Below are 16,896 nucleotides of genomic sequence, written 5' to 3' on the forward strand. Positions count from 1 at the left end.
TTGCGGTGAGCCGAGATAGTGCCACTGCACTCTAGCCTGGGTGACAGAACAACTCTGTCTCCAAAGGAAAAAAAAAAAATTGTAAGATGACTCACCATGGGGGACAAGTAGATCCTCAAAGTTTGGCCCAAATTGCTGCTTTGGAAAAGAAACAGTAAGTGCATAGATACTTTGTTATGACGTGCTGCATGGAAAAGAACTAAATGCATTTGGCTTTAAGTATGAAATATTTTTGGTATCTTGGTGTCTACTTTCTTTTACAGTTGGTTTTAGATTACAGAAAGAGAGCTATTTATACCTGTTATTATTATCCTGACAAAAATGACAGCATAAGCACTATAATTGAAAAATCTGAATATAGAATGAATTTATGTTAAAAGTGTCTGTTGTGCTAAAGGCATTGTATTTAGTGGGAAGGGCTTTGGGGAACCAACTGGTAGAAATACATCATGGAATGGTTCATTTTAGCAAAGCATTAAGATATTGCCCACAGAATGTTTTCCACCATACAGGTTATGCATTCAGTGGCTGTTTCAAAGGTTTTATTTATGGAAAAGCAAGCGACTTTAGGTGGGGAGGGAAGAAGTTCTTGAGTTCTTAATTCATAGAAAAGGAGCCATAGCTCTTTGTATTGATTCTACCATTTCTTTATTCAGTTAGGATGAAGTATAACCCTTTAGCCAGAATTTTTGGCTAGGCACAGTGGCTCACGCCTGTAATCCCAGCACTTTGGGAGACCGAGGCGGGCAGATCACGAGGTCAGGAGCTTGAGACCAGCCAGCCCAATATGGTGAAACCCCATCTCTACTAAAAATACAAAAATTAGCCAGACGTGGTGGCACGTGCCTGTAGTCCCAGCTACTCGGGAGGCTGAGGTGGAAGAATCACTTGAACCTGGGAGGTGGAGGTTGCAGTGAGCCGAGATGGTGCCACTGCACTCCAGCCTGGGTGATAGAACAATACTCCATCTCAAAAAAAAAAAAAAAAGAATTTTTGAGAAGTATTATTCCAGGCGTTCAGAACTGAGAAAGTTCACACATAAGAAATACATTATTTGGCTGGGCGCGGTGGCTCATGCCTGTAATCCCAGAACTCCGGGAGGCTGAGGTGGGCGGATCACAAGGTCAGGAGATCGAGACCATCCTGGCTAACATGGTGAAACCCATCTCTACTAAAAATATAAAAAATTAGCCTGGCGTGGTGGTGGGCGCCTGTAGTCCCAGCTACTTGGGAGGCTGAGGCAGGAGAATGGCATGAACCCAGGAGGCGGTGGTTGCAGTGAGCCGAGATCTTGCCACTGCACTCCATCCTGGGTGACAGAGCGAGACTGCCTCAAAAAAAAAAGAAAAAAAGAAGTACATTATTATCGTCATCAAAAGTTAAAAAAAAAAAGTGATGGGATCAATGGATTGGATAGCAATGTCCCACGCCCCACCATTTACTCATCTTTTCTCCTCCTCTGAGTTGAAACTCCTCCTTGGTGAGCTACTGAATTCCTATATGCACTTGCATGTAGGAGATGGCTACTGTTGGCTTTCCCTCCCCCACATCCCACCGCCAACACCGCCTCCACGTTTCTGTGAACTCTTCCCCTCCTTCGCATGCGGTCACCGCGGCAGCCATGGCACGACCTTTGGCTGCAATCGATCAGGCCAGTGTTAGTCAGCTGATCCGACAGAGCCAATCAGTGTCTTTCCCACTACTTGGGGCGGGGGGAAGACAGAAAGAGAGAAAGAGAAAGAGAAAGAGAGAGGAGAGACTATTAGGTAATCGCCCTGGATGGTCAGTTTTCTGTTGAAGGCGCCTACTCCATATCTTTTCCTCTTCATCACTCTGCATTTCTGAATTTCATCCTATACTTTGTGCTCAACTTTTGTGTGCTCTTAAAGTCAGCTTTATCCTAAGCAAATCTGTATCTACTTTAAAAGACTGAAAATAGAAAAAAAAATCTTTGCCAAATTCTTCAGAGACTGCTGTATTTACATATGGTTTAAAATCAAATGCCATAAGAACTTCTTGATTAAACTATTCCCCATTATTACATTCTTTATCTCTTCTGCAGCATCATTTCTGAAAACACTTCCTCTTTGAAATACTGCATATATGTTCTTGGGCATTTGTTTCACCTTTCAACACTCAATTCAGGTGTGTTAAAATAAATCTAACACTTTAATTTTAAAAAAGAACTGGGGGAGAATCTGCAAGCTATAAAACTCAGGAGTTTGACATTTTGGGTTGGATGAAAAAATTAAAAACCAAAAAAAAAAAATTCAGGAGTGTTGTAAAGATTTGAATTGAGGCCGGGCGTGGTGGCTCACACCTGTAATCCCAGCACTTTGGGAGGCCGAGGTGGGCGGATCACGAGGTCAAGAGATGGAGACCATCCTGGCCAACATGGTGAAACCCAGTCTCTGCTAAAAATACAAAAATTAGCCAGGCATGGTGGCGTGTGCCTGTAGTCCCAGCTACTCAGGAAGCTGAGACAGGAGAATCACTTGAACCCAGGAGGCGGAGGTTGCAGTGAGCCAAGATTGTGCCACTGCACTCCAGCCTGGTGACAGATAGAGACTGCATCTCAAATATATATATATATATATAGTCTCAAATATATATATATATATATATATATATTTGAACTGAAAAGCAGAGAAGCCAGTCCACTATAAGAGGAAAAAGTGAGACAGAGCCTCTGAACCTCTCAAGGAGGTAGAGCTCAAGCACAGAGAGAACTTCCCAGGTCCCTGACTGAAAAAGCACCCATCCACATTCTGACACAAGGCCCAGTAGCAACCTGGCCCAGAGACCCCTGAGATATTCCGCTGTCTTTCTGATAAACTCCCTTCTTTTTTTAAACAATTTTATTTCAATAGCTTTTGGGGTACACGTGGATTTTGGTTACATTGATGAACTGAATAGTGGTGAAGTCTGAGATTTCAGTGCACCTGTCACCTGGGTAGTGTACGTTGTACCCAATATGTAGTGTTTAATTTCACACCCCCGCTTTTATCCACCACCCCACTCAGCCCTTCTGAGTCTCCAAAGTCCATCATAGCTCTCTGTATGCCTTTGCATATTCATAGCTCAGCTCCCACTTATGAGTGAGAACATACGGTATTTGGTTTTCCATTGCTGAGTTACTTCACTTAGAATAATGGCCTCCAGCACCATCCAAGTTGCTGCAAAATACATTATGTTGTTCCTTTTTATGGCTGGGTAGTATTCCATGGTGTATATATACCACATTTCTTTATTTCTTTTCTTTTTTTTTTTTTTTTTTGAGATGGAGTCTTGTTCTGTCGCCCAGGCTGGAGTGTAGTGGTACGACTCGGCTCACTGCAACCTCCGCCTCCCAAGTTCAAGCGATTCTCCTGCTTCAGTCTCCCAAGTAGCTGGGACTATAGGTGCACACTACCAAGCCCAGCAAATTTTTGTATTTTTAGTAGAGAGGAGGTTTCGCCACGTTGGCCAGGCTGGTCTTGAACTCCTGACCTCGAGTGATCCACCCGCCTCAGCCTGCCAAAGTGCTGGGATTACAGGCGTGAGCCACCACGCCCCGACACCACATTTTCTTTGTCTACTTATTGCTTGATGGGCATGTAGGTTGGTTCTATATCTTTGCAATTGTGAATTGGCCCACAATAAACATATGCATGATGCATGTGTCTTTTTCTTTCTTTTCTTTTCTTTTCATTTTTTTGAGACGGAGTTTCGCTCTTGTTGCTCAGGCTGGAGTGCAATGGCACAATCTCCGCTCACCGCAACCTCCGCCTCCTGGGTTGAAGCAATTCTCCTGTCTCAGCCTCCCAAGTAGCTGGGATTACAGGCACGTGCCACCACACCCAGCCAATTTTGTATTTTTAGTAGAGACGGGGTTTCTCCATGTTGGTGAGGCTGGTCTTGAACTTCCGACCTCAGGTGATCCACCCACCTCGGCCTCCCAAAGTGCTGGGATTACAGGCGTGAGCCACTGCGCCCAGGCCATGTGCCTTTTTCATATAACTTCTTCCCTTCTTTATTAATTAAGCTGGTTCTCACTGAATTTCTGTCACAGCCAAGACACCCTCAACTAATTCCCTGGATCCGTTTCTGGAGTCTATTCCATGTCACTGACTCCTCTCTCCATCCCTATGCCAGTGCCAAGTGTGTTTTAATTATGTAGATCTATTGTGGGGAAAAGAAAGAGAGATCAGATTGTTACTGTGTCTATGTAGAAAAAGGAAGACATTAGAAACTCCATTTTGATCTGTACTAAGAAAAGTTGTTCGGCTTTGAGATGCTGTGAATCTGTAACTCTTGTCTCAACCCTGTGCTCACAAAAACAATCCCTTAAACTCAAGGTTTAAGGGATTTAGGGCTGTGCAGGATGCACTTTGTTAAAAATGTGTTTGCAGGCAGTATGCTTTGTGAAAGTCATTGCCATTCTCCACTCTCTATTAACCAGAGACACAATGCACCGCGGAAGGCTGCAGGGACCCCTGCCCAAGAAAGCCTGAGTATCGTCCAGGTTTCCCCTCATGGAGACAGCCTGAGATATGGCCTCCTGGGAAAGGAAAGACCTTACATCCCCCAGCCCGACACCCGTAAAGGGTCTGTGCTGAGGAGGATTAGTGAAAGAGGAAGGCCTCTATGCGGTTGAGATAAGAGGAAGGCATCTGTCTCCTGCACGTCCCTGGGAATGGAATGACTCGGTGTAAAACCGAGCATACATTCTATTCTGAGATAGGAGAAAACCGCCTTATGGCTGGAGGCGAGACATCATGGTGGCAGTACTGCTCTGTTACTCTTTACTGCTCTGAGATGTTTATGTAAAGTTAAATATAAATGTAGCCTACGTGCACATCCAGGCACAGCACCTTTCCTTAAACTTATTTATGACACAGAGTCTTTTGTTCACGTGTTTTCCTACTGACCCTCTCCCCACCATCACCCTATAGTCACACCGCATTCCCCTCGCCGAGATAGTAAAGATAGTGATCAATAAATACTGAGGGAACTCAGAGACCAGCGCAGGTGCAGGTCTTCACTTGCTGAGCGCCAGTCCCCTGGGCCCACTTTTCTTCCTCTATACTTTGTGTCTTATTTCTTTTCTCAGTCTCTCATCTCCACCTTGGGAGAAATACTCACAGGTGTGGAGGGGTAGGCCCCCTTCAACCTATGATATATTTTAACATCTGATAGGACAAGTCCCCGTATTATTGTTCTTTTAAATTTTTTCTGCTGGCTACTCTCAATGTTTAGTCTTCTAGATGAATTTAGGATCATTTTGTCCAATTGCAAAAAGACATTGCCCAGGAATTTTCATTTGCATAACCTTGAATTTATAGCTCAATCTAGGGAAACTTGACATCATAGCAATATGGAGACGTCGTAGTCAAGTTGACTATATGAAGTATTTTTATGGCCTTCATTATACTTGTTTTTTTGTTTTTTGTTTTTTTTTTTTGAGATGGAGTCTCACTCTGTCGCCCAGGCTGGAGTGCAGTGGCGCGATCTCGGCTCACTGCAAGCTCCGCCTCCCAGGTTCACACCATTCTCCTGCCTCAGCCTCCCGAGTAGCTGGGACTACAGGTGCCCGCCACCACGCCCGGCTATTTTTTAAAATATTTTTAGTAGAGTTGGGGTTTCACCGTGTTAGCCAGGATGGTCTCGATCTCCTGACCTCATGATCCACCCGCCTCGGCCTCCTAAAGTGCTGGGATTACAGGCGTGAGCCACCGCGCCCAGCCCGTTGGAGTTTTATGGTTGTTCTCATCCACATGTCACACATTTCTTCAGTTCATTCTTGGGTGTTTTATGGTTTGGTTGCTATTGTGCATTCCCAGATTCTTACTGGAGATTGGGTGTGGGGTCTTACAGTAGGCACCTCTGGTGTCCCACGTTGCACCCCCTTGACCCACTGATTTTTTCAGCCACAACAGAAGTAGACAGTTCCATCAGAACTCAACCAGGTCCTTGTGCTGAAAATACCCCTCCTCAAGCATGAGCCACACTTTCTGCCCCAGGGCTTTCTCTAGCACCAATAGAAGCTTGCTCAGCCAATACAGCACAGCTCAGACCTGCTGGGGAGTTCATGCCCACGGGGAATGGAAGCTGGTGGGTAAATCCTCCAGCCACCCCTCCTTCAGATCAACCATTCTGTATGCTTGGAGATGCTGGTGAGCCCCATCACCCAAAATGTGCAGCAGCCTTGACAATGCACCCCTATTGGGCTTGCCTCCTTCCCCGTCTCACTCCCTCCTCTTTTTCACTCCTGCTTTCTGGGATCAGCTCCCAAGAAAACTATCTTCCTCAAGTCCTTCTCTCAGGCTCTGCTTTTGGGAGACACCCAAACTAAGGCAGACCTCCTATAGGATTCTGGCTCATAGTGAGGCAATTGAGTTTTATAGGAGAATCACTTGAACCAGTTGGTTTCCCCATTGCCAAGAAATATCACACTCACTCTACATAGCTGTTGAGCAGAGCTGGGACCAGTCTGGCCTGGAGTAGACACACACACCACACACACACACACACACACACACACACACACGGGTCCTGCTGTAACCCCACATTCTTCAGCCTTAGGTGTGGAACCTCTCTCTAATACCTCTAAGAAGCTTGTAACTCCTTCACAGTACTGCAGTGTCCCCCTATCTGCCTCACCACAAATTCAGACTCCTCCCTTTATCCCCCAAGCACAGTTAACTTGAAGCAATAAAGAAGAAGATTCAGGCCAGGCCCAGTGGTTCCCACCTGTAATTCCAGAACTTTGGGAGGCCAAGGCGGGCGGATCACCTGAGGTCAGGAGTTCAAGACCAGCCTGGACAACATGGTGAAACCGTGTCTCTACTAAAAATACAAAAAATTAGCCAGGCATGGTAGTGGGGGCGCCTGTAATCCCAGCCACTCGGGAGGCTGAGGCAGGAGAATTGTTTGAACCTGGGAGGCGGAGGTTGCAGTGAGCCGAGATTGAGCCACTGCACTCCAGCCTGGGCGACAGAGTGGAACTCCACCTCAAAAAAAAAAAAAATTTCTTACACATGACCTCCCAACTATTTCTACAAATTTGCATCATACACTCAAGACTCAATGTTCTGGGAGAGATTGCCAGGTGGGTGATACCCATGGCACATGCCACCCCCCTCCTGCTACACTGGGGGTTGGGGGAGAGATGAAGAATACGGTTCTGTGGCTACTGGTGCCCCCTGAAGTATGCACATTATAAGGGGCTCTCTAAAATACAAATCATGAATGTTTACTATAATATTCTTTGCTCCAGAGTAGCTGGGACTACAAGCACACGCCACCACGCCCAACTAATTTTTGTATTTCTTGCAGAGACAGGGTTGTTGCCCAGGCTGGTCTCGAACTCCTGAGCTCAAGTGATCTCCCTGCCTCAGCCTCCCAAAGTACTAGGATTACAGGCGTGAGCCACTGCACCTGGCCCCTCTTTTTTTTGTTTCTTACCATTTTTTGTTGTTGTTGTTGAAGAAAGCATAAGTTGGCTGTAAAATCTTCTGCCTTCTGGATCTGACGGCATGCATGCCTGTGTGGATGTTCCCCTCCCACTGCATTTCCAATAAGCTGGTAGTTAGTGCTAACCAGATTCAGTTCAAGGTTCTCTGACAACAGCGTCGCGCAGGCAGTGCTGTGGCGTCCCTACCGCATCACAATAGTAAGTACATAGTGTCCGCAAATGTACAAAAACTGACCTCCTCCTTCCTCATCTTTTTATTCTGATTTTCTTCTCAGGATCGACCTTCAGAACTACTGTGACAATGAGTTCCTTCTCTTGATCCTGTGTTTAGTGGAAATATTTATCATCTCTCTCCATTAAGGGTGATGTCAGGTGTGGGAGTTGAGATGCACCTGTGCGTTGCTCCTGCTGCACAGTGGTGAGGTGTGACTTGCTCCCATCCTCAGTTCCAGACGCACTCTCGGCATCCATATGTTCAAGGCCCTTCCTTATTTTCATGTTTCCTCTTCATCCTCATTGCACCCTTGAATTCCCCTCCCTTCCTTAAGAACCCACTTGAGGCCGGGCACAGTGACTCATGCCTGTAATCTCAGCACATTAGGAGGCCAAGGTGGGAGGATCACCTGAGGTCAGGAGTTCGAGACCAGCCTGGACAACATGGCAAAACCCCATCCCTACTAAAAATACAAAATTAGCCGGGCGTGGTGGCAGGCACCTGTAAACCCAGCTACTCAGAAGGCTGAGGCAGGAGAATCACTTGAATCCAGGAGGCAGAGGTTGCAGTGAGCCAAGATCACGCCATTGCACTCCAGCCTGGGCAACAAGAGTAAAACTCTGTCTCAAAAAAAAAAAAAAAAAAAAAAAATCCATTTGAATAGGTTTGATGTATGTCCTTGAAAATAGCTGGATCCTGGAAAATTACGAAGTGGAGTTGTGTGCATAGGCTTTTGACTTTAATCAATGTTGTCGTGTTCTAAACTGCATTCTGTTTTCTACTTCTCATTTAATGCTGATATTAGGTCTATTCATGTTGTTCTGTGTATATCTAGTCACCGTTTTTTGTTTTTTGTTTTTTTCGAGACGGAGTCTCACTCACTCTGTCACCCAGGCTGGAGTGCTCTGCCTCAGGCTTCCAAATAGCTAGGACTACAGGCTCCTGCCACCATGCCCGGCTGATTTTTTGTATTTTTAGTAGAGATAGGGTTTCCCCATATTGGTGAGGCTGGTCTCGAACTCCCAACCTCAGGTGATCCGCCTGCCTTGGCCTCCCAAAGTGCTGGGATTACAGGCGAATCCTAAATGCTGGATAGTAGCCCATCAGACATGTTTCCCGCATTCTGCTCTCAGTAGGCACCCAGGCTGCCTCCAGCTCCTTGCTACCCAAACAGCACTGCAGTGAACATCTTCACAGTGTCCCATAATGGACCTGTCAGAGATTCTCTCTGGTGTGTGTATTTGGAAGTAGGATTTTCAGGGATCATCTTTTTTTTTTTTTTTTTTTTTGAGACGGAGTTTCACTCTTGTCACCCAGACTGGAGTGCAATGGCACAATCTTGGCTCACTGCAATCTCTGCTTCCTGGGTTCAAGCGATTCTCCTGTCTCAGCCTCCCAAGTGGCAAGGATTACAGGTGCCCGCCCCCAAGTCCAGCTAATTTTTGTTGTTACTGTTGTATTTTTAGTAGAGACGGGGTTTCACTGTGTTGACCAGGCTGGTCTCGAACTCTTGACCTGAAGTGATCCACCCACCTCGGCCTCCCAAAGTGCTGGGATTACAGGCATGAGCCACCATGCCCGGCCGATAATATGCATTTTTTTTTTTTTTTAGACAAAGTCTCCCTCTGTTGCCCAGGCTGGAGTGCAATGGCTCGATCTCAGCTCACTGCAACCTCCACCTCCCGAATTCAAGCGATTCTACTGCCTCAGCCTCCTGAGTAGCTGGGATTACAGGCGCACGCCACCATGCCCGGCTTATTTTGGTATTTTTAGTAGAGACAGGATTTCATCATGTTGGTCAGGCTGGTCTCGAACTCCTGACCTCATGATTCACCCGCCTCGGCCTCTCAAAGTGCTGGGATTACAGGCGTGAGCCACGGTGCCCGTCCTGATACTATGTATTCTTAATTCCAGTAAATATCTTGCAGAATGGCTATTCCAATTTATCCTCCCATCAGCAGCTTCTCCCACAACCTTGGCAGCAATTGACTTCCTCTTAACGTTTGTCAATTGGATGGGTGTAAACAGATGGCTCACTCGTGTTTGATTTCTCTAGTTAGTCACTAGTGATTGTAAACATGTCTTCATATGCACATTAGAACCCCAGGCTTCCTCATCTGTGAACTGCTTGTTTATACCTGATGCCACTTTTCCAATAGGTTTCCTGTGCATTTCTTCATCTTGGGCTCCTTCTGTGTTGAATGTCTTCCATTTGTCCTTCCAGATCCACTCTCTATCCTACTCCATGTTGTTCTGTGGCCTGGGAGGCTGAGCTGTGTGACTGCATCAAATCGCTCCCTTGCCGTCTGGCTTCCAGCCCTCTTCCAGGAAGAGAGGGAAGTGAGGATATTAACTCCCCGGCCCCTCCCTGTAGAGTGGCTGTGGGTTAGCTGCCCCGTGCAACTGAGTATCACAGCTCCTGTTGGGAGGCCCTCTCCCTGCGGTCCTGGAGGTGGTAACAGCTCCCCACTCTGGGATGCCTAGGTTCTTGCTCCATTTCTCGTGGCTTCCCTAAGCCTGTTCACACCTTTGCAGATAGTCCCTATATTATGAAATCTTGCACTTACCCATTTTTGGGTGTGCCATCTGTTGCTTGCTGGGAGCCTACCTGATACATTGCTGTTGAACTGAAATTTATAATTTTCATGCAATTTCACAAAATTTTTTTGGCTTTTTGGAATGTGCTTTGGAGGCCTTACTTAACAAGCTCTTCAGCCGGGCGCGATGGCTCACACCTGTAATCCCAGCACTTTGGGAGGCCAAGGTGGGTGGATCATGAGGTCAGGAGATGGAGACCAGCCTGGCCAACATGGTGAAACCCCGTCTCTACTAAAATTCGAAAAATTAGCTGGGCGTGGTGGCGCACGCCTGTATTCCCAGCTACTCAGGAGGCTAAGAAGGGGAATTGCTTGAACCTGGGAGGCAGAGTTTGCAGTGAGCCAAGATCACGCCACTGCTCTCCAGCCTGACGACAGAGCAAGACTCTGTCTCAAAAAAAAAAAAAAAAAGAAGAAGAAGAAACCCTTCTATACTCTTAGTAGTATAGATTTTTCTTTCTTTCTTTTTTCCTACTAGTTCTGTAATTTTATGTTATATGTTTAGGTCTTCAATCTATCCAACATCCACCTTTGCCTGTGATGTTAGGTATGAATCCAGTTTTACTTATCTTCATAGAGTGAGCCAGTTTTCCCAATAATGTCTTTCTTCTACCAATTTGAGATGTTACCTTTATTGTATATTAAGTTCCCATGTAGGCACAGTTCTGTCTCTCGGCTGTTTATTCTATAACATTGGTTTATCTGTCTATTCTTGTATCATTACTGTGCTATTTTTATTACTATGGCTTTGTAATATATTTTAAAGTCTAATAAGGCTAGTTCCCCCTTCCTCCAATTTCTCCTTTTTTTTCCATATTGACTTTAATCTTGCCACATATATTTTTTTTAAAGTTGTTGCATTGCTTTTAAAAATCCAATTGAGGTCGGGCGCAGTGGCTCACTCCTCTAATCCCAGCACTTTGGGAGTTTGAGGCAGGTGGATCACCTGAGGTCAGTTCAAGACCAGTCTGGCCAACACAGTGAAACCCCATCTCTACTAAAAATACAAAAATTAGCTGGACGTGGTGGCGGGCACCTGTACTCCCAGCTACTTGAGAGGCTGAGGCAGGAGAATCGCTTGAACCTGGAGGCGGAGGTTGCAGTGAGCTGAGATTACACCATTGTACTCCTGCCTGGGTGACAGAGGGAGAATCCATCTCAAAAAGAAAATCAATTGAAATTTTGTTTTTATTGCATTGAATGTATATGTTAATTTGGAAAGAATTTAAGTTTCTTCTTGTATGTTCTTCATGTGTTATTGTGGTGATAGAATAATACACCTGCCGAAGCCTCTTATTAGGTCAAATTGTTTGTTTGTTTGTTGATGGTGTTGATTTTCTGTATAGATGAGCATATTTATTGTTTTATCTCTTCCTTTCCAATTCTTACAACTTTTAATGTCTTTTTCTGTCTTGTGCAGTTTGGCTAGCATACCCAGGATGATGCTGAACAGCAATAATAGCACTATAATGGAGGCTTCTAATTACCCCTAATACCAATTATCCCCTTCTTGCTACACCAGGGGTCCAGAAACATCTCCTATAAAGGGCCAGATAGCAAATATTTTAGGCTTACCAGGTCATACAGTCTTTATCATAACTACTCAATTCTGCTGTTGCTGTGGTCATAAGTGACATGTAAACAAACAGGCATGGCTGTGTTCCAATAAAACTTTATTTACAGGCCGGGATCCATGGCTCATGCCTGTAACCCAGCACTTTGGAGGCGAAGGCGGGTAGATCACTTGAGCACAGGAGTTCAAGACCAGCCTGAGCAACATGGTGAAACCCCGTCTCTACAAAAAAATACAAAAATTAGCAGGGTATGGTGGCTTGCGCCTGTAATCCCAGCTACTTGGGAGGCTGAGGCAAGAGGATCACTTGAGCCTGGAAGGCAGAGGCTGCAGTGAGTCAAGATCCAGAGGCTGCAGTGAGTCAAGATCACGCCACTGCACTCCAGCCTGGGCGACAGAGCCAGACCTTGTTGCAAAAAAAAAAAAAAAAAAAAAAACTGGCCAGGTGTGGTGGCTCACACCTGTAATCCCAACACTTTGGGAGGCTGAGATGGGCAGATCACCTGAGGCCAGGAGTTTGAGAACAGTCTGGTGAACATGGTGAAACCCCGTCTGTTCCAAAAAAAAGAAAAAATACAAAACATTAGCCGGGCATAGTGGCGCACGTCTGTAATCCCAGCTACTTGGGAGGCTGAGGCACGAGAACTGCTTGAACCTGAGAGGTAGAGGTTACAGTGAGCCGAGATTGTGCCATTGCACTTCAACCTGGGCAACGGAGAGAGACTCCGTCTCAAAAAAAAAAAAAATAGAAAAAGAAAGCTTTATTTACAGAAGCAGGTGAGGGCCAAAGTTTACTGACTCCTTCTCTACAAAATAGAATCCTGTGTTTTTAGCTAGAATGTGGCCTCATGGAATAAAGTTCATTTCTCAGCCCCATTTGCAGCTATCTGTGGCCCTGGGACTAATTCTGATCAAAGAGATATAAAGTGAAGTGATGGAAGTGTCTGCATAGACAGAGAGAGAATGCGCCATTCTCCTTCCCTTTTCCCCTTTCTCTTGTCCGGAATGTGTCATGACAGGAGGGGCAGACATCTTGGAACATGTGATAGAAGCCACAGATTGAAACGATGGAGCAACAACGTAGAAACAGCTAGAGTCCAGAAAGATTTCATCATAAATCAGAGCTGAACTTTTGCTGAGTGTTTTTTCTGCATTGTGTAATTGTTTTCTTTTGTACACATTTAATCTATTTTTCTGTACTCTCTAAATTTATTATATTAACAGATTTTTCTTATGTTAAATCATCTTTGAATTCTTGGCATCTATACTACTTGAACATGTTACCTTTTTTATTTTTTATTTTTTGTTTTTGTTCTTGTTTTTTGTTTTTCAGATGAGTCTGGCTCTATCGCCCAGGCTGGAGTGCAGTGGCGCGATCTCGGCTCACTGCAAGCTCTGCCTCCCGGGTTCACGCCATTCTCCTGCCTCAGCCTCCTGAGTAGCTGGGACTACAGGCACCCGCCACCACACCCGGCTAATTTTTTGTATTTTTAGTAGAGACGGGGTTTCACCATGTTAGCCAGGATGGTCTCAATCTCCTGACCTCATTATCTTCCCACCTCGGCCTCTCAAAGTGCTGGGATTACAGGCATGAGCCACCACACCTGGCCATGTTATCTTTTTTAATGCTGCATTTGATTTGATAGGCTAATATCTGATAAAAGAATTTTAGGCCGGGCATGGTGTCTCGTGCCTGTAATCCCAACACTTGAGGGCGGATCCAAGCAGGCGGATCACTTGAGGCCAGGAGTTCGAGACCAGCTTGGCCAACATGGCAAAACCCCATCTCTACTAAAAACACAAAAATTGGCTGAGCATGGTGGCTCATGCCTGCATTCCCAGCACTTTGGGAGGCCGAGGCAGGTGGATCATAAGGTCAGGAGTTCAAGACCAGTGTAGGGAGACCCCCTGAAACTATTGCTATGGAATAAAGATGAAATGCTCCTAATTATTGTAAATACAAAATTGCATGCAGAATTGTGTAAAGACAATGCCAGGTTGGGCTGCCAGAATGAGCCAACAGCGCATGATGTGCTTCCCCCTGCAGAAAGCCTATAAACGGACATGCAGTCAGGGAGGTTTCATATCTCCCAGATTCCTATCCCAGAAAAGCAGATGTTCATAGCTCTGGGAGTGGAATGCCACCCTTGTGGAGAGCCCATAAACGGACGCATGAGGGGCACCTGTTCATATGGATAAGGTAGGGTTATAAATGCCCTTATCTTGCCACGGCTCTTCTAGGCCTCTTTAGGGTTAAGGCATACTCCCTTCTGAGAATTTTTGGTCTAACCGGTTGTCTAGCTTCACATCCTGTTTCTATGGATTGTTTGTAACCAGCTTTTGCTGCAACTGTTACTGCTGATTAATATCTTGCTAATCATAGGTTAGGGATAGACTGTGTTTCTGTTTTAAGGCTCTGTTAGAAATTGCTGACGTACACACTATATTGTATATTCTTATCTCTGTATACTGTACTTCTGCATACTGATGTTATGTTAAAGAATTACTTCATCCCCATGTGACCATCTCACCTCATAATCAAACGACCCTAAATCCCTCACTAACCTACCCCCACCCTCACTAAACTTCATAATAAATGCTGGTATATCCAGTGCATTGGCGGCATCACAGGACCAGAAGGCGGTGACGCCCCTGGACCCAGCTTTCACTATCTTGTGTGTGTCTTTTATTTCTCAACCTGCCGATCCGCCTGGGAACAAAGAAAGAGCCATTGCGGGCTGCATTGCAATGCGTTGCAACTGCGGGCTGCTGGCCAGATCCCGCAATAGACCAGCCTGGCCAACATAGTGAAACCCTGTCTCTACTAAAAATACAGAAAATTAACCAGGCTTGGTGGTGGGCACCTGTAATCCTAGCTACTTGGGAGGCTGAGGCAGGAGAATCACTTGAACTTGGGAGGCAGAGGTGCAGCGAGCCGAGATTGCACCACTGCACATCAGCCCAGGTGACAGTGTGAGACTCTGTCTCAAAAAATAATAACAATAATAATAATAATAATAATTAGCCAGGCATGATGGTGTGCACCTGTAATCCCAGCTACTCAGAAAGCTGAGGCACAAGAATTGCTTGAACCTGGGAGACAGAAGTTGCAGTGAGCTGAGATCACACCACTGCACTCCAGCAGAACAAGACTCTGTCTCAATTAAAAAAAAAAAGATTTTTACATTCCTGGTCATTATAATGAAAAGCCTCCATTTGGAAATTGTTAAAGCTTGATTAATGGCCCAGAATTTGCTCAATTTTTTGAGAATGTCTCAGTATACTTGAAAAGAACAGGTATTCCACTGGGTATGGGGGTTTATGGCTGTAATTCCAGCTGCTCGGGAGGCTAAAGCAGGAGAATTGCTTGAGTCCAGGAGTTTGAGACCTGCCTGGGCAACATAGCAAGACCCTTATCTCAAAAAAAAGGGGGGGGGGGTATTTTGTATTTGATGAGTACAGTGTACTAAATGTGTCCATTAGATCATAATAGTTCGATCTGGGATTCAAAACATCTGTATCCTTATTGTTTTGTCTGCTTGATCTATCAATTAGTGAGATATTTTATAATCTATTATGAATGTAAACTTGTCTGTTTTCTTATACCTCTAAAATTTTTGTTTCACGTATTTTGTGGCTATGTTATTCAGTGCATGCATATTTAGTACTGGTGTATCTTCCTGTTGAATTGAACCTTTTATCATTAGGAAGTGATCCTCTTTATCTCTAATAATACTTTTTGTTATAAAGTATACTTCATGGCTGGGTGTGGTGGCTCACGCCTGTAATCCCAGCACTTAGGGAGGCCAAGGCGGGTGGATCATGAGATCAGGAGTTCAAGACCAGACTGCCCAAGATGGTGAAACCCCATCTCTACTAAAAATACAAAAATTAGCCAGGCATGGTGGCAGGCATCTGTAATCCCAGCTACTCGGCAGGCTGAGGCAGAGAATTGCTTGAACCCGGGAGGCAGAGGTTGCAGTGAGCCAAGATGGTGCCACTGCACTGCAGCCTGGGTGACAGAGTGAGACTCCATCTCAAAAAATATATATAAAAAATGAAAATAATAAAAATAAAATAAAACAAAGTGTACTTCATACGATAGTCATTTGGTTGGAACTTGACCAATGTGTCTTTCATCGTTTTGCTTCCAGCCTGTTTCAGATGTGGCTTTTGGGCATATAGTTGGATTTTATTTTTTATTCTGTCTGGAAAGTTTTTTTGTCTTTTAACAAGATAACTTGGTATTTTGCATCTAATAAAATCCGCAACATATGTGGATTCATAACCAACCTTTTGTGTTTTTTCTTATCTACCTCTTCTGGGTTTTTTTCTCCTTTATTCTCTTCCTTTAATTTTTTTCTTCGTTTTTCCTGCGTATAAGTTTGAAAGTTATAACCCGGCTTCTAAGAGATTTGCCTAAAAATTACAATAATGGCAGGAAAAACACTGTATTTGCTTTACTGTTTTAAATCGGGAAGTGTTATGTAATTATATCCCCTATGTCTCTACTTACGTAATCTTTCTCCTTTCTAAAGTTATGTCTGTGTCTCCTCTTTTTCTCCTTCATTTTTATTTTATTTGCCTTTTTTTTTTTTTTTTTTTTTTTGAGACAGAGTCTTGCTCTGTCACCCTGTCACCCAGGCTGGAGTGCGGTGGCGAAATCTCGGCCCACTGCAACCTCCACCTCCCTAGTTCAAGCAATTCTCCTGCCTCAGCCTCCTGAATGGTTGGGATTATAGGCGCCCACCACCACACCCGGCTAATTTTTTTGTATTTTTAGTAGAGATGGAGTTTCACCATGTTGGTCAGACTGGTCATGAACTCCTGACCTCAGGAAATCTGCCCATCTCAGCCTCCCAAAGTGCTGAGATTACAAGTGTGAGCCACCACGCCTGGCCTTATTTGCCTTTTTTAAGCATCAGATTTTACTTTTTTTGATCATATCTATATTTTTATTTTCTAGTTCATTATTTCTGCTTATAGTTTTATAAGTTCTTTTCTTCTACTTTAGGGGATTTATCTTATTATTCTGTTTCAAGTTTCTTGAGTTGAA

General features: G+C 44.7%; 1 long non-coding RNA gene across 1 annotated transcript; it reads left to right on the top strand.

The window, feature by feature from the left end:
- Positions 1 to 31: 31 nt before the first annotated feature.
- Positions 32 to 16,132, top strand: LOC134729487 (uncharacterized). Its single transcript, XR_010110613.1, has 2 exons — positions 32 to 154; positions 11,951 to 16,132. It is a non-coding gene; the product is annotated as an uncharacterized LOC134729487 (long non-coding RNA).
- The last annotated feature ends 764 nt before the right edge of the window (positions 16,133 to 16,896 follow it).

The sequence above is a fragment of the Pan paniscus genome, chromosome 19 (assembly GCF_029289425.2).
Source record: "Pan paniscus chromosome 19, NHGRI_mPanPan1-v2.0_pri, whole genome shotgun sequence".
Lineage (NCBI taxonomy): Eukaryota > Metazoa > Chordata > Mammalia > Primates > Hominidae > Pan > Pan paniscus.